Raw genomic sequence first — 24,330 nt, 5'->3', positions numbered from 1 at the left:
ATTAAAATGTGATCAAAACTTTAGAAACCCTTTAGGATCCTCACAGCCTCCCTCCCATCCAGATCCCGCACATTCCTCCCCAGAAGAGAGTCCTGCAGAAGAAGGGCTGAAGGTGGGCTCCCCTTCTCTCCTTCCCCTTCCCCTTCCTCTCAGTCTCCCCCCACATCCGGCCTGTCCTTCTTTTTCCTTTTCTCTACAACCCCCCGCCCCCATCCTCTGGCTGCCTTCCTGTCCCTCTACTACCCACTGCCGTGGAGTCGATTCTGACTCATAGCGACCCTGTCCCTAGGGGAGGGAAATCCTAGTGTCCTCCTGCCAGTCACAGCAGAAAGGAGCCCCGGCCCTGCCCCATCCACCCCCTGAGGTTTCAACCCTCAGGCTCCTTCCCTCCAGGGTGCTCTGACCTGGCTCCTCACAGACTTTCCCTACTCTGCCATGGGGGAAGGGCGCCTGGACACTGTCTGGTTTGGGAAAAACAGCCCAGACTAACAGTTCCAACTACTGTAACTGCTTTCAAGTGTCTGAATGTATGATGGATGGGGCTGGAGCATGGGCAGAGGCCAAAGAGCCTCACATGTTCACAGGGCATACTTCGACAAACAACCCAGGCTGCTAAAGAAAACAAAAATCCTCACAACTGGACCAATGAGCAATATCATGATAAACGGAGAAAAGATTGAAGTTGTCAAGGATTTCATTTTCCTTGGATCCACAATCAACGCCCATGGAAGCAGCAATCAAGAAATCAAAAGACACATTGCATTGGCCAAATCTGCTGCAAAAGACCTCTTTAAAGTGTTGAAGAGCAAAGATGTCACCCTGAAGACTAAGGTGCGCCTGACCCAAGCCATGGTATTTCCAATCGCATCATATGCATGCGAAAGCTGGGCAGTGAATAAGAAAGACCACAGAAGAATTGACGCCTTTGAATTGTGGTGTTGGCAAAGAATATTGAATATACCATGGACTGCCAAAAGAAGGAACAAATCTGTCTTGGAAGAAGTACAACCAGAACGCTCCTTAGAAGCAAGGATGGCGAGGTTGCGTCTTACATACTTTGGACATGTTGTCAGGAGGGATCAGTCCCTGGAGAAGGACGTCATGCTTGGGAGAGCACAGGGTCAGTGGAAAAGAGGAAGACCCTCAGCAAGGTGCATTGACACAGTGTCTGCCACAATGGCTCAAGCATGGCAACAATTGTGAGGATGGCGCAGGATGGGGCAGCGTTTCATACTGTCGTACATATAGGGTTGCTATGAGTCGGAGCCGACTCTGGTACCTAACAACAGCAACAAGGCCTCCTGGGCTCTGACGCTGCAGCCCCTGCAACTGACCTGGTGTCTGTAAGAGCTGTTTCAGCGAGAGGAAGGGGGCTTCTTCCTTCCTTCCTTCTTTCCCCCCTCCTTTCTTCTTCCATCCTTTCCACCTCCTTCCCTCCTTCCTTTCTTACCTCCGATTTTAATCTGATTTTCAAGATAACCAAGGATGCTAGAGTAGGACTCAGTAAAAAAAATCAGTAGCTGGGGACAAATGGCACTTCCCAGAGGCCTCCTCCCCGAGGACGCTGAGCTCCCAGGTCTGTGGGGTAATGCATGAACATTGGGAGGCGGGCAGAGGAGTCACAATTCCCTGCAAATCCCGAGCAGGAGGGCTCCTGGGAGTTTGTTGATTGAGCCAGAGGCAATGCTGGAGACAGAGTCAGCACAACTGAGCAGCCAACTGGTCTGGAGCACAGAAGCTTCTAGAAGAGTAGAGCACAAGGCTCAGTGGACGGTATAGTTAGGAGCCCATGGGAGGCCAGGTCAAAGGCCACATGCTGCCTGGGACCTTCCTGACTCAGGGACTGTGGGATTGAATGAATGGTTAAGGACCAGCTTTCTGGGTGGTGGGGCAGGAAGGCATAGGTCCTGGGTGCGGACCCCTCAGGTGGTGCGGGGCCTCTCAGCAGCAGCAAGCACCCAGGTGCTTGTGTTGAGGGTGGTGGTGGCTATGGTGGACACAAGGTAAAGGAGCCGTCCCTCTGGCCTCTCCTGGAGCTTGTCTGTGCCCACAGGTCCATCCTGAGCCTTGCTCTGGAGTGGCTCAAGACTCATGCCATTGTAGCCTCTGTGCCTTCTGATAGGAAGCAGGGCCTCTCTCCCTCACTCCCAGTCATCATCTGATTCCATGGGCCACCTCACTGGATCCCAGCGCCCCATGACACGGGGGCCACAGCTGTGCTCATTTCATAGATGAGGCAGTTAAGGCCTTGGGGCTCAGTGTCGGCCCAGGTCACATAGCCAGCCAGGTGGGGGAACCAGGTGCTGCTGACTCAGGCCCACAGCTGAGCCCTGCGCTGGCCAGAGTTACACACAGGAGCTGCCCTGTCTTAGAGAAAAAGCACCAATTCCTGATTACTAGAAAGCCCTAGTTAGCACTCTGATCGTGGTGTTTTCTATCCTGTGTGACCCATCTCCTTTCAGGCTCCAGGAGGCCAAAGTTCACAGACCAGTCAGGATGATGGTGAGTGTGGCGCAGGATCCAACCACAAGACCTGGGTGTTAACCCCAAATCTGAGTTACTAATTAGCCTTTAGGTGAGGGCCTTGTGGTCTCTTCATGAGCTCAAGTCTTCCCCAGGGCTTTTAACTTGCTTGGACAGATTCCTACCTTGGGGAAGGCATCTCATTTTGTGGCTGGAAACTAGGGCTCTGAGTTCCACACAGACCCTTCTAGGCCTCAGCCTCCTCCTTGGCTGCGGGGGAATTGCAGCAGCAGCTCTCATGGGGGCTCGGTGAGGGTTAGAGAAACCAACGTGTGCACCTTGCTCGCCAGCCCGGGACAGGGTAATGTCTGTTAATATTATTATTATTAACGGAGGTGGTCTGGGGCCAGTTACGTAACCTCTGTGAGCTTCAATTTCCTCATCTACAAAAAAAGGGAAATGAAGATAGCCACTAGACATGATAGCTGTCAGGGTGAAAAGGAAAATGCTCGTGTGCTCTGAAGGATTGTACCTGTGGAAACCTAGTGGCTCTTGTCCAAAGCTGAGCATTTCTGTGCATTGGGCCTCAGCTGCGTGTACATGTTTAGAGGAAGCTTCCAGAAGATTGTGTCTGGGCATGCAGTCTCCTGTCATTCCCAGATCCCCTGAGGTGTTCTTGTTCTCATGGCTGCGCAGGTCACCGTGGCCAATGAAGAATTTGCGGGCAGGACCGCTTTTAGCCAATACGGTGCCACTGTACAAAGAGAGGAAGGAGCCCCTGCCCTGGGACAGACGCGTACCAGGGAGCCCCAGCATGGATGTGAGCTGATTTCACCCTCCCCAGGCCTCTCTCCCACTTCCCTCCTGCAGCTCCCTTCCGGGAATGGCAGAACTGTCTGCTCATGGTCCGCATCCAGGTTACAAATTCAAATGTCTCTGGGGCCAGGCAAGCTCAAAACCAGCTGCCACTGAGTCAGCTCTGACTCCTGGCGACCCCGTGTGTGTCAGAGTACAACTGTGCTCTATAGGGTTTTCAATGGCTCATGTTTTAGAAGCAGATTGCCAGGCCTTTCTTTCTAGGCACCTCTGGATGGACTCGAACCTCCAACCTACTAGCTCTTTAACAGTCTGCATTGCCTAAGGACTCCATGGGGCCAGGCGGGGAGTGTCAATGGAAACGAATGCAGCAGTCAGGGCCTGAGGCGATAGGAAAGGCGGGAACAGCCACCGTTGGGAGTGCACAGCCCCGAGGACCTGCTCCAGGAATGCCAGGGCTATCCATTTTTCACGAGAGGACCCAGAAAACTAGGTATTTATGTAAAGTTGCCCTTGTTTTTAAAATTACCACAAAGGTCAAAAAAACACCTCTACGGGTGGAACACTGCACAAGAACCAGTCAGCCCCCTTGTTCTGCGTGAGACTCAGTGACAACTTAACACCAGGATGGTGAGGCACCTCCCGTCCTCCCCTCCCCCACGTCTCCTCGCCCTTCCCCTGGTCCAAGCCCAGGACCTGACACCCAGACTCTGACGTAGTCTTGTCACTGGCCTCCGGGCCTGAGCTCCTTCTGCTGGTGGGCTCCCCTCCCACAGCCACTCTCACCCGTTTCAAAGCTGGCCACGGCACTAACCCCTCTGCCACACCCCTCACCTCCCTGCCGCATGTCCTCCACCCTGACCCACCATTCAGTGGCTCTCTCCTGACTCCTCACTTCTTGCCCAGCATGGCAGCTTGTCCTGAAGATCTTTCTCTACGAATAGACCAAACTCCTCAGCCTGCAATCTACAGACCACCCCGCGTCCCCAGACTCCAGCCACGCTGCTCGCCGCTGCAGCTGGATCTGGTCACTGAAGATATCTCAGGTTGCCCTGCTCCCACACTTCGACTGTTGCTGCACTGACTGCCTGTAATTCTCTTCCCTCCTTGTCAACCAACCTCTGGAAGCTTAGCACACGTCTCAGTTCTTTCATGGAAGACCTGGTGCTCTTTCTCTTCACCCCGCTATCAGTACCAGGATTCGACACTGGGCATCTCCTGCAATTGGCGGGTCGTGATCCTTTTGCTGCCCGAAGCTTGCCAGGCGCTGAAGACACATTGCACCATTTGATTTTGTAGAACAATCTGCCCTGTGTAGAGCAGGTGGCCACCACGGGTTTGTGGTGACATTGAAGAAATGCAAGCCTTACTTATCAACCAATGCTTTTCACCATTTTTCCTTTTGATCTCCTGAGAACCAGAAGCAGCACTCCCGTCCAGGCTCTGCTCCGTGCCACCCCCTCCATGTCCCATGGGGCTTTGTCTCCTCGGGATCTTTCAAGAGCTGCAGGAGGAACAACAGAGCCACCCTCAGGGTGTGGAATCACGGTTTGCTGCCGTTTCCTGTGTGTGAGTACCTGTGCAAGAGAAGACCCAAAAACAACTCAGCCCACGTGCCAGACCTTGCCGGACACACCTCCTGGCTCACAAACCTTGTCAGACCAGAGCTGGCAGCCCACGGCCCTGGGGAAACTGCGGTGGCCAAAGCAAACTTCCCAGAGGGGGCCAGCGGGCACGTGGAGCCCCCATGTATTTCCACGCCCAGGGCCACGTGTCGAGACTCTAGAAAGAAACTCTTCTCTTGTCTTGCCCCTCATTTCTCCACTTGCATTTTCCTCATTTCCGTGATCTATTGGAGTCCCTGGGTGGTGCCAACAGTTACACGCTCAGATGCTAACCGAAAGGCTGAAGGCAGAGAGGCTCTTCGGAAGAAGTGCCCGGTGATCTGAAAAACTAGCCATTGAAAACCCCAGTGGAGCACAGCTCCACTCTGGCACACATGGGGTGGCGATGAGTCACAAATAATTCCGGAGTGACTGGTTTTTATCGGGGGCGTGAGGAAAGTGGCTCTCAGCTCTCAGTGATTCTACACCTACAGGACTGTTGTCCAGCGGGTGTCCTGCAGAAAATTAGTGTCTTATGGTCTTATTTGTGGATTTCTCTTTCATTTCTTTGATTTTGTAGATTTTGTTTTTATTGAGACTTTGTTTTTCTTCTTTATTTTGTTGAGTATGTTTGTTAACTTTCTTTGTGGTTACCTTGAAATTTACCTTTGTCTTCCTAGGTTTGAACCAGTGTATTATCACTTCGTATCACCTTGCCTTCCTCTCCATTAGGAAGTCTTATACCTATACCGTTTATTCCCTCTTTTATTGTTCTGACATTGTTGTCATTTACAGATTAACCTCCCTGGTTCCCTGTTGCAATTCTTTGGGTTTTGGATAGTCCCTGACAGTTCATTTCCTACGTTGGTATCTGGCTGGTACAATCTTGCATCCTAGATTCAGGCTGTGGTCTAGATGTTGTTTGTTCTCAGACAGAAAGACTCCCTTTAATAATTCTTGTAAGTTTGGTTTGGTTTTTACATACTCCCTTAATTTCTGTTTATCTGGAAATGTCTAATTTTATCATCATATTCGAACAAGAGTTTTGCAGGATATATTATTTTTGGTCGGCAAGTTTTTTCTTGCAAGGTTTTATGTATATCATCCCATTGTCTTCTTGCCTGCATGGTTTCTGCCAAATAATCAGAGTTTAGTTTTACTGTTTCTCCTCTGTATGTGACTTTGTTTTTCTCGAGCTACTTACAGGGTTTTTTCTTTATCTTAAGGTTTGAGAAGGGTTCTGTGATCAGTAAGTTTAAAAAACTTTCAATTAGACGAAAGTTCATCAGTTTTCTTTACTGCAGGTCTCCTAGAGCCTTGAATGTGTTGTGACTTTCTAAGAGGGTGAAAGGTCCTGTAGTGTTCCCCAGCCTTTTGTGACAATGGGACACGTTGCTACCAGGAGGATCCTGAGGCGAGGAATGCATTCCGGGGAGGGGGGGGGTGTGATTCTGCAGAACACGCAGCCAGCATCCAGCGTGACCTGCTTGCAATGCGGTGCCAAACACAGCCAGGCCCTCTTCCCCGTCCCTCCCGCCACGCTGGCTTCTCTGTAATTGTGTTCCCATACGTCTCCTGTTGGCATAGACTAACTCCAGCCACCGACTTCCGGAATTCTAAGGCCTAGCAGAGGCCCGCATGCTTGTCCCTAGATGGCCTCTCGTCTCTGGCAGCCAGCTCCTGAGTTCAGGAGTGAAAAGTACAAAAGCCAGCAGCAGGGCCGGCCAGGCTGACCGCATGCAGAGGGACCAAGCTATGGTCACCATGGTGTGCCCCATGCCCCTGGAGTGGCCTGCGGACCTCAGGGATCTGTGAACCCCATCTCTATTGGTTCACACCGACAGACATTTGAAAGCAGAATAAAACATCCTTTTCACAAGGGGCTCCTAGGAGTCTGACATGGTAGACCTTAAGCTGCTACCCTGCAATTTAACTACTATTTTCTTTGATTCTAAGATGTCACCAATTGTAAGACATACCATTGTTTTAAGAACAGCTTTTTTGGGGGGAGGGGGAGAAGAAAAAAGAAACACCACGTGTAGTGTACAAACTAATTGTAAGACACATCCTGATTTCAGAATAATTAAAATTTGAACAATTGTGTGCCTTGGGACTGAGGAAATCGACTATTTCTACAGGTCATGGCTGGCTTCCTTTTCCCTCACTGCTGAGGAAGCCGAGATGCAGGCTCCCAGTGAGCAGGCAGGAGGCTGGGGTGCTGTCACCATGCTGTCCGGCACCGTGCTAAGTTAGGGGATAGTGGGGGGAACAGGCCCCGTCTTTACCTTCTAGTACGCAATTACTCTTGTATCAGAAGCCCTGGTGGCCCAATTATTAAGCACTTGGCTGCTCACCGAAAGGTTGACAGTTCAAACCCACCCAGAGGCTCTGTGGGAGCAAGACCTGGCAACCTGCTTCTGTAAAGATTACAGCCTAGAAAACCCTGTAGGGCAGTTCTACTGTTACATGGGGCCGCTATGAGTCAAAAGTCTACCTGACGGCACCTGACAAGGAGAAGGACAGAAGTTAGTGTGTGTGGCTTTTATAACTGTCAGAAACATAGTAAAACCCAAACCCAAACCCACTGCCATAGATTCGATTCCGACTCATAGCAACCCTAGAGAAACACAGTAGGACTATCCAAATATACATGAAACCAGCTCTATAAACTGTGAAATAGAGAACCATTCTCTTTTTCTGCATAAAAATCATCACTACTTCCTAATGATAAAAAATAAAAACAGAAATTTGCTGCAAGTAGCTCTGAGCTGACAGTGACCTTCAATGCTTCCACATCACAGAGAGATTCATCTCTGTTCTGCCCAAGGACTCTGATCCCTGCCCCCTTGCCCCAGTTTTGACAAACATTCTTGCCATACTACACAGGTATGCCTGGTTGGTGCAAATGGTTAACATGCTTTCTGGTACTGGAAAGATTGGCAGTTCAAATCTACCCAGAGGCCCCTCGGAAGAAAGGCCTGGAAACGTCCTTCTGAAAAACCAGCCATTGAAAACTCCATGGAGCACAGTTCTACTCTGATACACATGGTGTCAGGGTGACAGTTGGAGTCGACTCCATGCCAACAGTTCTCAAACAGATCGGAGGCAGATCCTTGAGTACATCACAGGGGCCCAGGGCAAGGGGGCTGGTTTAACGTGGGGTCTAGAAGAGAGCGCTTGGTGGTAGTAGTGAGTTGGCTGGGTGAACTCGAGGACCTGAATGGAGGTGGTGATATTTGGGCTGGCTCTTAGAAAGCAGGTACGACAGTGGGGTAGGAGATCTTAGAGGAACCGGGGAGGTGGAGGCAAGTTGGGGAGCAGTGAGAAGTCTGGTACTGGGTGTGTGGGCTGGGACAGGTGACAGGTGTGGGGACAGATGACCCCGGCAAGAGGGTCAGAACAGAGCTGTGAAGGGTCTTTGTCCTGCTTATCCATATCCTCACCCTGGTGAGTGGCTTTTACACCTTGTTTCCAAGCAGATCAGAGAAGAGTACGTGCAGCCATGGCTGCTTGTGGGGGGGTCTGGCAGTGCCATGAGCGCCATTTGGTCAAGGTGGGCTGCCCCCAGGACTGAGCCTCCACGTACAGGTGTGTCACTGGCATCCCTTCCCTAGGAACCTGGTACGCTGCTCCTTCTGCTGGAGCACCTTCTCCCAGTGTCTGGTGTCTCACAGTTCATTTCCTTCAGTTTTGAGCAGCTCTCAAACCTCCTAATATGAATGTGTCCCCATCGTCCTGCCTCCCTGCCATGCTCTGTCCTTCTGCACAGCACCTGTCATGCATTTGTAGGTTTCTTCTCCATCTGTCCCCACTGGAATGTGAGTGCTCTGAGGGCAAGCCCTGTCTTGGTTCTGCCCACCCCTGCTTCTGCTGCCCAGAACGTGGCCTGACACTCAACAGATGCTCGCTGCTTATTGCTTTTTCTGAATTACACTTTTTCAGTGCTCTTCCACGCGTGTTACTTTGCTCAAGTCTGTATTTTCCTAATTTATGAACAGGAAAATAATCTAAAACAGCCTAAAAAAAATTACTCAAGGCGACTGGACTAGGACTGGCTTTCCTCACCACAGCATTTCACCATTAAGATGACGGCTTGAAATCCTTGGCGCCCCCTCTGCCTCGGCCTGCGCCTCTGAGCTGCATGAGACTCCCGCAGTGTGAGCTTAGCAGCCTCCTGTTCCAGCAGGCAAGCTGACTGCCCCTCAGTGTGAGCGAGGTTTGCACAGTAGGCTCTATCACTCGGTTAACAGTGTGCAAATGTGATGTGTGAGGGGCTGGGGCTGGTGGTGGGTGCGGGAGACAGGTAGCAAATGGCTGTAGAAAACTGCAGAGCCCTTCAACACCCCAAACACTGGGTCCACCCAGCGTTAGCGGCTTCTACTTAAAAGGTTCTTCAGCCAGGAGGAAGTGGCCTGAAGGATTATCCCTGGGAAGAGTTACAGGATGAGGAAAGAAGCAAGAAAGCACAAGAAGATAGCTAAGGTTTGAAACTGGCCACTCTATCACTCCCCCTTTCCAGATCCTTGGGGGTTGGCCACCAGGGGCACCGGGCCCTGAGCCCAGATGCGGTTCACCTGGACCCAGCGCCCCCTAAACTCATACCTGCACACGAACATATCTTGCCCAGCCCCCATTACTGTGCTGCTCTCTAGACCAGTGGTCCCAGTGGCTCCTGAGGGCCTCCTGCAGAGCCAGAATGAGTGAGCACTCAAGCCACCACCACCAGCTGCCACTGAGTCAACTCCAGCTTGTGGCACGCCCGTGTGTTTCAGAGTAGAACTGTGCTCCACGGGGTTTTCGATGGCAGATTTTTTGGAAGTAGATTTCTAGGCCTTTCTTCTGAGGCATCTCTGGGTAGACTTGAATCTCTAAACTTTCAGTTAGCAGCCAAGTATGTTAACCATTTGCACCACCCAAGGACTCCTTAGTCACCACCCAGACCCACTGAATTTGGTCTTGAGGCTGGTGGTGGCTTTTGAGGGTGATATCTGTAAAAGCATTAGAAACACCTATCACTGAAAAGCCGAAACTGAAGAAAACAAAAGCAAGTCCACGAGAACCAAAATATGGCCTTAGGTATATCCCACCTGAATTTAGAGACCATCTGAAGAATAGATTTGATGCATTGCACACTAGTGACCAAAGACCAGATGAGTTGTGGAATGACATCAAGGACATCATACACAAAGAAAGCAAGAGGTCATTGAAAAGACAGGAAAGAAAGAAAAAACCAAGATGGATGTCAGAGGAGACTCTGAAACTTGCTCTCGAACGTCTAGCAGCTAAAGCAAAAGGAAGAATTGATGAAGTAAAAGAACTGAATAGAAGATTTCAAAGGGCGTCTGGAGAAGACAAAGTTTTATAATGACATGTGCAAAGAGCTGGAGATAGAAAACCAAAAGGGAAGAACACGCTTAGCGTTTCTCAAGCTGAAAGAACTGAAGAAAAAATTCAAGCCTCGAGTTGGAATAGTGAAGGATTCTATGGGGAAAATATTAAGCAACTCAGGAACCATCAAAAGAAGATGGAAGGAATACACAGTCATTATACCAAAAAGAATTAGGCGATATTCAACCATTTTAAGAGGTAGCACATGATAAGAAACTGATGGTACTGAAGGAAGAAGTCCAAGCTGCCCTGAAGGCATTGGTGAAAAACAAGGCTCCAGGAATTGATGGAATATCAACTGAGATGTTTCAACAAACAGATGCAGTGCTGGAGGTGCTCACTCGTCTATGCCAAGAAATATGGAAGACAGCTTCCTGGCCAACTGACTGGAAGAGATCCATATTTATGCCTATTCCCAAGAAAGGTGATCCAACCGAATGTGGAAATTATAGAACAATATCATTAATATCACATGCAAGCAGAATTTTGCTGAAGATCTTTCAAAAACAGGTGCAGCAATATATCGACAGGGAACTTCCAGAAATTCAGGCCGTTTTCAGAAGAGGATGTGGAACCGGGGATATCATTGCTGATGTCAGATGGATCCTGGCTGAAAGCAGAGAATACCAGAAGGATGTTTACCTGTGTTTTATTGACTATGCAAAGCCATTCGACTGTGTAAATCATAACAAACTATGGATAACATTTTGAAGAATGGGAATTCCAGAACACTTAATTGTGCTCATGAGGAACCTTTCCATAGATCAAGAGGCAGTTGTTCGGACAGAACAAGGGAATACTGAGTGGTTTAAAGTCAGAAAGGTGTGCGTCAGGGTTGTATTCTTTCACCATACCTATTCAATCTGTATGCTGAGCAAATAATTTGAGAAGCTGGACTATAAGAAGAGGAGCAGGGCATCAGGATTGAAGGAAGACTTATTAACAACCTGAGTTATGCAGATGACACAACCTTGCTTGCTGAAAGTGAAGAGGACTTGAAGCACTTACTAATGAAGATCAAAGACCACAGCCTTCAGTATTGCACCTCAACATAAAGAAAACAAAAATCCTCACAACTGGACCAATGAGCAATATCATGATAAATGGAGAAAAGATTGAAGTTGTCAAGGATTTCCTTTTCCTTAGATCCACAATCAACAGCCATGGAAGCAGCAATCAAGAAATCAAATGACGCATTGCATGGAGTAAATGTGCTGCAAAAGACCTTTTTAAAGTGTTGAAGAGCAAAGATGTCACCTTGAAGACTAAGGTGTGCCTGACCCAAGCCATGTTATTTTCAATCGCATCATATGCATGTGAAAGCTGGATGATGAATGAGGAAGACCGAAGAAAAATTGACGCCTTTGAATTGTGGTGTTGGTGAAGAATATTGAATATACCATGGACTGCCAAAAGAAGGAACAAATCTGTCTTAGAAGAAGTACAACCAGAATGCTCCTTAGAGGCAAGGATGGCGAGACTATGTCTTACATAATTTGGATGTGTTGTCAGGAGGGATCAGTCCCTGGAGGACATCATGCTTGGCAGAGTACAGGGTCAGAAGAAAAGAGAAAGACCCTCAATGAGGTGGATTGACACAGTGGCTGCAACAATGAGCTCAAGCATAGCAGCGATTGTAAGGATGGCTCAGGACCAGGCAGTGTTTCGTTCTGTTGTGCATAGGGTCGCTATGAGTCAGAACCGACTGGACGGCGCCTAACAACAACAACATCACTGACCGAACACAGATAAAGTACTTAGGCTCGGGGTGGCTCTGAGGGCTTCATAATGCAATCTCTCAGCTAGGAAACTTTGGAAATTGAGGCTCATGAAGGCCAAGTAACTCTCCCAAAGCCACCCAGCCAGGAAGTAACAGCACTGGGGGAGGACCCCAACAGCTGGACACCATGTCCTACTCTTAGCTGTAATGCCAACTTCTCCATACAGCCAGGCCTTATTCATCCTGGTATTGCAGCACCCCTAAACCAAGACAAGTATGGGGCTTCGCACTTAGGAGGCACTCCACAAACCTCTTTCAGGAAGTCCTTCCACTGTCCATTTTGAGCTCACTGGTATAGACAGATCCCTTGAGGACCCTATGGGGTCCAGGTTGCAGGCATCATTCCTCAACCTCACAACAGCTCTGTGCAGAGGGAAGTTGTCAATGAAATAAGGTACTTGAGAGTCCTGGAGGGCCACCTCTCTTCACATGACCACTTGAAACCCTCAGTAAATGAGAGCGGTGTGCTTTTAAACTAAACCAGGAAAATCAACACTGGCCAGGCCACGAGGGAGCAGAGGCAGCAGAATGTAGAATAGCGGGCCTCTCTTTTTCTTCTCATTTTGTTTTCAGAGAAATAATTAGGGATTCTGTGGTAGGCAGCCTCCAAGATAGTCCCCAGTGACCCTCACCTTGTGGTATTCAGGCCCTTATGTGATCGTCTTCCCTTGAGTGAGGGCTGGACTGAATGACTCGCTTCTAATGAATAGAATAGGCAGAAGGGATGGATGTCCCTTCGAGATTAGGTTATAAAAAGGCCATCATTTCCATCCTGAGTGCTCTCTTACCCTCTGTGGGACCTCACGGCCTAGGGGAAGCCAGCTGCAGTGGCATGAGGCAGCCCTGTGGAGACGCCTGTATGGTGGATGACTGAGGCCTGCAAACAACCACACTGGTGAGCTGGAACAGACCCTCCTCCCCTCCCCTGTCAAGTCTTCAGATGAGAACACAGCCCCAGCTGACGGCTTGACTGCAACTTCAAGTGAGACAGAGAGCAAGAGGCCTCCCGCTAAGCCATGCCTATATTCCTCTAGGATATGTTCCAAGGAGTGGGATTGCTGGATTGTATGGTAGTTCTATTTCTAGCTTTTTAAGGAAGTGCCAAACCGATATCCAAAGTGGTTGTACCATTTTACATTCCCACCAGCAGTGTATAAGTGTTCCAATCTCTCCACAGCCTCTCCAACATTTATTGTTTTGTGTTTTTTGGATTAATGCCAGCCTTGTTGGAGTGAGATGGAATCTCATTGTAGTTTTGATTTACATTTCTCTAATGGCTAATGATCATAAGCATTTCCTCACGTATCTGTCAGCCATCAGAATGTCTTCTTTGGTGAAGTGCCTATTCATATCCTTTGCCCATTTTTTAATTGGGTTATTTGTCTTTTTGTTGTTCAGTTTTTGCAGTATCTTGTAGATTTTAGAGATCAGATGCGGATCGGAAGTGTCATAGCTAAAAGCTTTTTCCCAGTCTGTAGGTAATCTTTTCACTCTTTTGGTGAAGTCTTTGGATAAGCATAGGTGATTTTTAGGAGCTCCCGGTTATCTAGTTTCTCTTCTGGAGTTTGTGCATTGTTAGTTAATGTTCTGTATACTGTTTATGCCATGTATTAGGGCTCCTAACATTGTCCCTATTTTTTCTTCCATGATCTTTATTGTTTTAGATTTTACATTTGGGTCTTTGACCCATTTTCAGTTAGTTTTTGTGCGTGGCATGAGGTATGGGTCTTGTTTCATTTTTTTGCACATGGATATCCAGTTATGCCAGCACCATTTGTTAAAGAGACTGTCTTTTGCCCATTTAACTGACTTGGGGCTTTTGTCAAATATCAACTGCACATATGTGGATGGATTTATGTCTGGATTCTCAATTCTGTTCCATTGGTCTATGTATCTGTTGTTGTCTATGTATCTATTGTTGTACCAGCACCAGGCTGTTTTGATTACTGTGGCAGTATAATATGTTCTAAAATCAGGTAGTGTGAGGCCTTCTACTTTGTTCTTCTTTTTCAGTAATGGTTTACTTATCTTGGCCCTCTTTCTCTTCCATATGAAGTTGGTGATTTGTTTCTCCATCTCGTTAAAAAATGTCACTGGTATTTGGATTGGGATTGTATTGTATCTATAGATCTACAGACATTTTTACAATGTCAAGTCTTCCTAGCCATGAGCAAGGTATGTTTTTCCACTTATGTAGATCTCTATTGGTTTCTTGCAGTAGTGTCTTATCTTTTTCTCTGTATAGGTCTTTTATGTCTCTGGTTAGATTATGTCTCTGGTTAGATTTATGCTTTACCTCATTAAAAATGTCATTGGAATTTGGATCAGAATTGCATTAAATCTATAGATTGCTTTTGGTAGAATAGACATTTTTATAATGTTAAGTCTTCCTATCTATGAGCAAGGTATGTTTTTCCACTTATGTAGGTCTCTTCTGGTTTCTTGCAGAAATGTTTTGTAGTTTTCTTTGTATAAGTCTTTTATATCCCTGGTAAGATTTATTCCTAAGTATTTTATCTTCTTGGGGGCTACTGTAAATGGTATTGATTTGGTGATTTCCTCTTTGATGTTCTTTTCGTTGGTGTAGAGGAATCCAACTGATTTTTGTATGTTTATCTTGTATCCTGATACTCTGCTGAACTCTTCTATTAGTTCCAGTAGTTTTATTGATGATTCTTTAGGGTTTCCTGTGTATAAGATCATGTCATCTGCAAATAGAGATATTTTACTTCTTCTTTGCCAATCTGGATGCCCTTTATCTAGCCCAATAGCTCTGGCTAGGACCTCCAGCACAGTGTTGAATAAGAGTGGTGATAAAGGATATCCTTGTCTGGTTCCCATTCTTGAGGGGAATGTTTTCAGTCTCTCTCCATTTAAGTTGATGCTGGCTGTTGGCTTTGTTATGTTGAGGAATTTCCCTTCTATTCCTGTTTTGCTGAAAGTTTTTAGGCATTGGACTTTGTCAAATGACTTTTCTGCATCAATTGATAAGATCATGTGGTTCTTGTCTTTTGTTTTATTTATGTCAGTGGATTATTTTGATTGTTTTTCTAATGTTGAACCATCCCTGAATAACTGGTATGAATCCCACTTGGTCATGGTGAATTATTTCTTTGCTATGTTGTTGAATTTTATTGGCTAGAATTTTGTTGAAAATTTTTGCGTCTAAATTCATGAGGGATATTGGTCTGTAATTTTCTTTTTTTTGTGGTGTCTTTACCCAGTTTTGGTATCAGGGTTAGGCTGGCTTCATAGAATGAGTTTGGGAGTATTCCACCCTTTCCTATGCTCTGAAATACCTTTAGTAATAGTGGTATTAACTCTCCTCTGAAAGTTTGGTAGAATTTTCCAGTGAAGCCATCAGGGCCAAGGCTTTTTTTTTTGTTGTTGGGAGTTCCTTAAGTACCTTTTCTATCTCTTCTTTTGTTATGGGTTTATTTAGTTGTTCTACCTCTGTTTGTGTTAGTTTAAGTAGGTAGTACGTATCTAGAAATTTGTCCATTTCCTCTAGGTTTTCAAATTTGTTAGAGTACAATTTTTCATAGTATTCTGTTATGATTCTTTTAATTTCAGTTGGGTCTGTTGTGATGTCACCCATTTCATTTCTTATGCAGGTTATTTGTTTCATCTCTTGTTTTTCTTTTGACAGCCTGGCCAATGGTTTATTGATTTTGTTAATCTTTTAGAAGAACCAACTTTTGGTCTTGTTAACTCTGTCCATTGTTTTTCTGTTCTCTATTTCATTTAATTGTGCTCTAATTTTTATTATTTGCTTTCTTCTGGTGCCTGAGGATTTCTTTTGTTGCTGTCTTTCTATTTGTTCAAGTTGGCCTACATTCCTGATGCCACAGCTCTAGTGTCAGACTGCCTGGTATGAACCCAGCTTCTCACAGAAACTATGAGATTATCCATGCTTGCTGTTTAACTTCTTAATTTGTGAGTAATTTGTTATACAGCAAAAGGTAACTAATAGTAACCTTGCAAGAAGTAAAAAAGGTACGGAAGTAAGAGATTCTGGTATAAAGGTGAGATGGGTGCAGACACAGGTGAGTGTCTAACAGTCTGAGGAATTCAGGTAAGGAATTCCAGAAAAATCCAGGTTTAGAGTCCAGAAGCTGAAGGTCAAACAGAGCCATCTGGTGGTACAAAGCCCATCGGGGTAACCCCAAGAACCACTCTTCTTCACTTCTAGTGAGGCTTCATCTAGCAGCATTTTCTAACCTGGCAGTAATGCAGCATTCTTGAGGAAACTTTTAAATCTGAAAGCTTCCCTGAACAAATGAGATTAGGATCTCTAGTGGTGGTGTTTGGGCATTGCTGTTTTGTTTATTTTTCTGCCCAGAGGCTCTTTTTATTTCCTTACGTCTGTCTGCCACCCAGAAGGCCCCACTTGATCCTTCACAGCCAATATTAACCACTCCCCCCACTCGCCGAGGTCATCACTATTCTGGTCTCTATCACCAGACCAAGAATCTTGAACTTTGTGTAAATGGAATGTCACAGTAGGTCTGCAATCAGTTCTACTTAGTAGTTGTGTGAGTTTCATGGACTGTTTCCTCATGTGTGGAATGGGGATAACCAGAGCTCCTGTTCTGTGGGTTATTGGGGGGATTAAATGAGCTAATGCATGGAAGCACTCAGAAAGATGCCTGGCACAAAGTGAGCACTCAGTATTCCAGCTGTTGTTCAGTGGTAGAATTTTGCCTCAAATGAGGCAGACCCAGATTGAATTCCCAGCCAATATGTCTAATGCACAGCCACCATCCCTCTGGAATGGAAGCTGGCGTTTTCTACGATGCCGAACAGGTTTCAGCAGAGCTTCCGGATCAAAACAGATAAGAAAAAAAAAGCCTGATGATCTACTTCAAAAATCAGCTGAAGAAAACCCTATAGATAACAATGGTTCAATCTGCAACCAATCATGGGGACTGCACAGGACCAGGCAGTGTTTCATTCCACTGTGCATGGGGAAGGACTTCCAACCAACATGGCACCATAGACAGAAGCACCACACCATCCCTCCAGAGCAAAGACCCGAAAAACTAAGTAAAACAGAGACAAACATCATTCCTGGAACCTGAAGTGTCAAATGAAGAGATAAAGAACTCAGCCAACCACCCAATGGAATAAGAAACTGACAGAGGACTGAGAGCAAGGAGAGATACCTGCAGAGGTTCCTTATCAGCTAAAGCAGCACAGATTCACCACATTGGCCTCCTGTTGGAAATCGCCTGACAGGGAGCATGGGAAAGCAGCTTCACGGAGCTCCCAGCAGGAGACAGAGCACCCAGTAACCAGTGATACACGCTTTCCTAGCCCCCATCCTCTTTCTATTCCTCTACCTCTGAGCTTCTGGCTGGCTGTGTGGCTCAGATGGCTGGGAAGTGCAGCATCCATGCTGCTTGGATTTACCCCACCCACATCGCAGATCAGTGGACAGGGACTATGGGAAAGCAGCTTCATGAAGTTCCCAATAGGAGACAGAGCTGCCGGTAAAGAGTGATATAAGCTTTCCTAAACTTCACGCTTCTTCCCCTCCCCCTTTGACCTCCTCTGCTTCCTGCCAGCCTAAGTCTTTTGGCCAGGAGGAAACTGCTTCTGCCCCAGGCCTCTTGGACTCAACCTGGGTCCCTGAGCTGTTGTAGCTTCTTTCCATCTCTTTTGGTTTCTTCTGTGCCTCCCACCACCTCCCCCTCCTTTCTCTTGGACACCTGGCTCTGTGCACCATCTTTGCTTCTTCTTGTAAGGCTGTGAAGCCCTGCTCGACTGGGGATCCACACCCCAGCTCACGATACCACGCTGGTGGGATCCCTGGGATTTTTTTTTTGCTTGTTTTGCTTTGTTCTGTTTTGTTTTGTTTGTTTTCTTTCTCTTTTCACACTTGGGAGCCCCTTCTATCTGGGATGCACTGCAAGACCTAGGAACCACTCCCCCAATCTGTGCAGCAAGGCAGGCAGGATCCCTGGGGGCATTTCTTTTCTTTCTTTTTTCCTTCTCTCTTTTTCCCTTTCTGTCTTTCTTCATTTCTCAGTTCTTGTCTGTCTATACTTACCTTCTTTACCAGTCTCCTGAATACCTGGGAGACTTCCCCAGTCTTTGCAGCTGCACTGGTGGGACCCCTGAGGGCTTTTCTTTTCTACTTTTTTTTTTCTTTTCCAAATTTTTATCTAGTTATGTTTTCTCCCCCCCTCCCTTTTTTTCCTTTTTGCTCCTCTCCATTTCTTGGGTTCTCATCTCTCCACTCCAATGGCAAGCTCCCTTCGCACTCTTTTTTTTGGGGTGGGGGGAGGTGTGTGTATGTGTTTTCTTTTGTTTGTTTTTGGCTCCTGTTTCTCTCTCCTCTTTCCCATACCCAGACTAGCTCCATACATCATAACTTCTCCCCTCTTTCCTGCCTACCTGCACCATGCACTGATCATGACACCTCCGAGCAACACAGGCACAGCCTACTGAAATCTGCCCACACTGATTCCTGGTCCAGCCTGTCGGCGGCCCTAGTACATGCTGCAAACAACCCATCCCAGCTCCTCCTCCTCTTCAGCTGGACCTGCCCTGCCACACCATAGCTGAGTGACCGACCCCGTCCATCGGACAAGGAAGTGAAAAGTATCATGACTACAGACGAGCAAACAACAAAGAACACACAGCCTGGCTACTCAGACATTTAAAAAAAAAAAAAAAAACAGGTTGAAACAAACAAATCTACAGTCAGAAACAAAGAAAATAACTACCAAATGTCCCAAAGACAGCACACAATATCAAAACATATTAAAAACCAGGAGAGGCTTGTTCCAGTAGGTGTTCAAAATAAAATAGCAGATGACTTTATAGTAGAAGAAAAGGTGCTAGAACTATCTGACAGGGAATTCAAATCTCTAATACTCAGAGCTATCCAAAGTTGAAGCAAAAAGCAGATAAAAATGAGGAAAAAAATAGACAAATTTATGGAAAAGGCAGACAAATTCATGGAACATACAGACAAAAAGCAATGGAAGAATTCAGGAAAATAATACAGGAAAAAAGTGCCAAAATAAGTTCACAACTAGAAATCATACCAAAACAATAATTAGAAATCCAAAAGATAAACAAGATTTCAGAAACGGACAATGTCATAGGAGGGCTGAGGAGCAGGTTTGAAATGATGGAAGACAGGATCAATGAAATTGAAGACAAACACTTGGATACAACTCCGTTTGAGGAAAAATCAGAAAAAAGAATGAAGAAAAATGAGGAAACCCTGAGAATTATGTGGTATACAGTCAAAAGCAAAAATTTGTAAGTGATTGGAGTTCCAGAACAGGGAGAGTAAATGGAAAACACAGACAGGATCATTGAAGAATTGCTGACAGAAAAGTTCCCTAATACCATGAATGATGAAAACCTGACCATACAAGAAACTCAACGAGCTCCATACAGTATAGACTCCAAGAGAAAAATACCAAGGCATATCATAATCACACTCGCTAAAACCAAAGACAAAGAAAAAATACTGCAAGCAGCTCATGAAAAACAAAAAGTCACATACAGAGGAGAAACAGTAATTATTTGATTATTTGGCAGAAACCATGCAGGCAAGAAGGCAATGGGATGGCATATATATAACCTTGAAAGAAAAACATTGCCAACCAAGAATAATATAATATACCCTACAAAGCTTTTGTTCAAATATGATGGTGAAATTAGGACATTTCCAGATAAATAAATTACGGGAATATGTAAAAAACCAAACCAAACTTACAAGAATTATTAAAGGGAGTCCTTGGGTCTGAGAACAAACATCAGACCACAGCCTCAATCTAGGACACAAGATTGTATCAGCCAGATACTAATGTAGGAAATGAACTCTAAAGGACTATCCAAAACCAAAAGAATTGCAACAGGGAACCAGAGATGTTAATCTGTAAATGACAACAACGTCAGAACAATAAAAGAGGGAAGAAATGGTATAGGTATAGAACTTTCTAATGGAGAGGAAGCCAAGGTGATACAAACTGATAATACACTGGTTCAAACCTAGGAAGATAAGGGTAAATTTCAAGGTAACCATAAAGAAAGTTAACAAACTTACTCATCGAAGTAAAGAAGAAAAACATAAAGTCTCAATAAAACAAAGTCTGCAAAAACAAGAGAAACGAAAAAGAAATCCACAAACAAAAGGAACTCAGCACAGGAGAGCAAGAGAAACAAAGAAAATGTTAGTTACACAAGAAAAAAGCACTACAAAATGACAGCAATAAACTCACACCTATCAATAATTACACTGAATGTAAATAGCCTAAATGCACCCATAAAGAGACACACAGTGACAGAATGGATTAAAAAAATAAGATCCATCAGTACGCTGTCTACCAGAGACACATCTTAGAAACAAAGACGCAAATTTATTAAAAATTAAAGGATGAAAAATATATATCAAGCAAATAACTACCAAAAAAGAGCAGGAGTGGCAATACTAATCTCAGATAAAATAGACTTTAAAACAAAATTCACCAGGAAAGACAAAGAAGGGCACTATGTAATGATTAAGGGGACGATCCATCATGAAGAGTTAACCATAATGAACATCTATGCACCCAATGACAGGGCTCCAAAATGCATTAAACAAACTCTAACGGCACCAGAAAGAGAAACTGACAGTTCCACGTTAATAGTAGCAGACGTCAACAGACCACTCTCAGTAAAGGACAGAACATCTAAAAAGAAACTCAACAAAGATACAGAAGAGCTAAGTGCACAATCAGCCAACTTGATCTCATAGGCATATATAGAACACGCCACCCAACAGCTGCAAAGTACACATTCTTTTCCAATGTACATGGAACATTCTCCAGAATAGACCACACCTTAGGCCACAGAGCAACCCTCAACAAAATCCAAAACATTGAGATACTACAAAGTATCTTCTCGGACCACAGTGCCATCAAAGTAGAAATTAACAACAGGAAGGGTAAGGAACAAATATCAATTACTTGAAACTGAATAACACGCTGCTTAAAAACCACTGTGCATGGAGTCATCGTGAGTTGGGGGCTGACTTGACTACGGCTAACAACAATGCAACATTACTGGCAAAACTCAGCCGAATCGATTCCGACTCATAGTGACACTATAGGACAGAGTGGAACTGCCCCGCAGGGTTTCCAAAGCTGTAAATCTTTGCAGAAACGACAGCCACATCTTTGTCCTGTGAAGACACTGGTGGGTTTGAATGACTGATCTTTCAGTTAGCAGCTGAGTGCTTTAACCACTGGGCCACCAGGGCTCCTCCCTTACTGTTAGTAAACATTTTAGTAATCTCTTTCATATGAAATACTCCTCCTGTCTCTGATGCTAATGTTTGCCCACATCGCGAGGCTGCAGCTGTCTGGGTTTTGTGACAGCCGCTGAGCTGGAGGGGGAGCTGAGTAGACTGTGTGTGCCCACAGTGAAGGGGATGAGATTAGCAGAGATAGCTGACAGCGACCGAATGCTGCTGTGAGCTGGGCCCTGCCAGCAAAACCCATGGTCTCACAGCACCTTTGTACAGACAAGATGCGGACGTGCCACGGGTAGCCAAAAACCAAACCCACTGCGCTTGATTCAGTTCCGACTCATAGCGACCCTATGGGACAGAGTGGAACTGCCCCCCATACAGTTTCCAAGGAGCACCTGGCAGATTCGACCTGCTGACCTCTTGGTTAGCAGCCATAGCACTTAACCACTACACCACCAGGGTTTCATATGCTACAAGTAGTTCTGCATTTAGTCCTCTAGAAGCCAGTGGCACAGGCATTATTGTTTCCATTTTATAGACGAGGAAACGGAGGCTTAGAGAGGCTGAGTAGCTAGCTCAAAGTTTCCCAGTACAAATCCAGTTTTTCCCTGACTCTAGAACTAATAGGTTTTCTTGTCATTATTCTTTTAAAATAACCTTACAATTTTAATTTGTGCATTTCTTCCACAGCTTTCTGGCGTCTTTCAATCCTATTGACCAAAACCAGAAAGAGCAAGAGAAATCACACACTGTTATTGTCCTAATGAATATCAGGCACAGGACAAGCTGCCCCTGTCCTCAAGAGCTCTCGATCTAGTGACAGAGAGGGCTTGGGTGGGGGACATGGAAGAGCAATGAGCTGGCTGACCCTCAGATGACCAGTGTGCCTAGGTTAGGTGGAGATCTAGAGGTTCTTAAGAGCACTGGACAAATGGACCTCGTTTTAACCAAAGAATACATCGTCCTTTCTAAAATGCTTATAAAAAGTGACCAAGTATTACAATACAAACAAGATTATGAATAAGTCCCCAAAGCAGAAAGCATGCAGATTGTGGAATAAAATTGGGTCAACCACAAAAAAGATGGCCAAATTAATACACAAAATCAAAGTGTGGTACGGCTCCTGGCTGAACGAAACTATGGGCACAGCCATCAGGCTTTCAATGGCTAAGTTAACAGTTGCACTAAGCATTGACCTGGGCTGCCCATGCCTTGGTGAATGGAGACCAGATATGAGAGATATTCCTGTAATTTCTGCTGGGCACACCTCTGGGCTCATGGCATCTGAGAAATTCCCCAGAACCGGCAGAGTGCAGGCCCCGTGGTCTGGACACTCTTGATCTGTTTGATGTCCATCTTTTAATCAACAATGACAGGTCATGTCATGACTGGGGGAGGCCAGGGCCAAGCATCTGGACTAGGCAAGAGGTTCCCATTACCTGTGCTGTACCTCCCTCTCCCAGGATCCTGAGGCTGCGCTCCTGGAGCTGGGATACATGCTTTATCCAGAAAGCTCTCTGCTCACACAATGCGCAGAATCCACTCTTCTCTGTGTGCTTTGTAATTAAAAAGGCTGCTCATGGAACCACCTGGCCCGGAAATGCTCACACTCACTTTGGGTCAACAGCTGTTTCTCCTGCCCATAGCAGCCTGGACAGTGGTTATTCCAGTTGAGGGTGAGGATTGACCTCAGGACTGATGGGGGTGTCTTGGGGGTAGGGGGAGGTGGCTGGCTGTGGCTGGCTACATATCATAACCTGGAGAAACAATGTACTTAAAGAAAATGCATCTGAATACCTTAAAATGTTCCTTCCATATGCAGCAGTTGGAGATCAGCATGGACATCATTGATTTGTTCCTTCCAAGTGACCAACTGCATGTACCCGTCTTGCTCAGGGGGCAGTAGAAGGTCGGGGTAGAATTCTCACCTTCCTTGCGGGAGACACAGGTTTGATTCCTGGTCGATGCACCTCGTGTGCAGCCACCACCCATCTGTCAGTGGAGGCTTGCATGTTGCTTCAATGCTGAACAGGTTTCAGTGGCACTTCCAGACTAAGTTGGACTAGGAGGAAAGGCCTGGCCATCCACCTCCGAAACTCAGCCAATAAAAACTCCATGGATCCCAACAGCCCTGTCCCCATCCAGTTTCAGAGATGACTCAAGACCAGGCAGCATTTTGTTCTGCTGTGCATGGGTGGGGTCTTCCTGAGTTGGGGACCCACTCCAAGGCAGCTAACACTGTAAAAAAAGAAAGAAGAAAGAGGTCCTCAGGTTCACGGCACCCTCTTGCCCACCTGCAGAGGTCCTAAAACGGGCCCTGGGACCGAGGCCCCTGGGAAATGCCAACCCCATCTCCTGCTGCCACCACAGTCCTTTCCTCATTTCCCCACCTGCCCGAGAAACTCGCTGATATTTTGTATTATCAAATACTTATTTTTTAAAAAGCCCTTTTTACAAAAACAAAGCACAACTAAACTAAGAGCAAGAGATGCCAGAACCTATGGCTTGATACCCTGTTTGTTCCCCTCCTGCCTTCTCTCTCGCTTGGCTTCTTCCCCTCCCCTCTGCCCTCTGTCCTCACCACCTCTGCGTCTAACAGCCACACAGAATCCCAGCGGGTGGGCAGGGAGAGGGTGAAAGGCAATGTTGCTGGGGAAAACAGACATAGAAAATTAAAATACTGGCTGTTTCTTGGCAGAAGACACTGTGATGCTCCTTAGCGTTTCAGTGCTAGGGTCGTGAGGGTCGACCCGCACAGGTGACACTCCAATCTTCTCCTGTCGGTAGGCCTTTTGGGAGGAGAACATGGACCCCCTTGAGTGGATGTGGGGCAAACCCTCTTTGGCAACCGCAAAGCCCTGATAAACGGTTCCCTGCACTGCACGTGTCCCACTGGACAGAGGTGGAGGAGACCGTCCTATGCAGTCCTTTTTCAATTGTGGGGCCACCAGACTCAGGCCCCCCATATCACTTTGCAACCATACCCCACAGCTTAACATGCCTTGAGCAGCTCATTGCTACTGTGT

General features: G+C 46.2%; 1 long non-coding RNA gene across 1 annotated transcript in view; it reads right to left on the bottom strand.

Annotated features, from left to right (window-relative positions):
- LOC104847219 (uncharacterized) overlaps positions 1-24,330 on the bottom strand; it is a 301,670-nt gene that overhangs the window by 61,201 nt on the left and 216,139 nt on the right. Inside the window, exon 6 of the long non-coding RNA XR_010317870.1 lies at positions 23,102-23,542. This is a non-coding gene — a long non-coding RNA (uncharacterized LOC104847219). The remainder of the gene's footprint in view (positions 1-23,101; positions 23,543-24,330) is intronic.

The sequence above is a fragment of the Loxodonta africana genome, chromosome 15 (genome assembly GCF_030014295.1).
Source record: "Loxodonta africana isolate mLoxAfr1 chromosome 15, mLoxAfr1.hap2, whole genome shotgun sequence".
NCBI lineage: Eukaryota > Metazoa > Chordata > Mammalia > Proboscidea > Elephantidae > Loxodonta > Loxodonta africana.
This window is presented reverse-complemented; position numbering and strand designations above follow the sequence as displayed.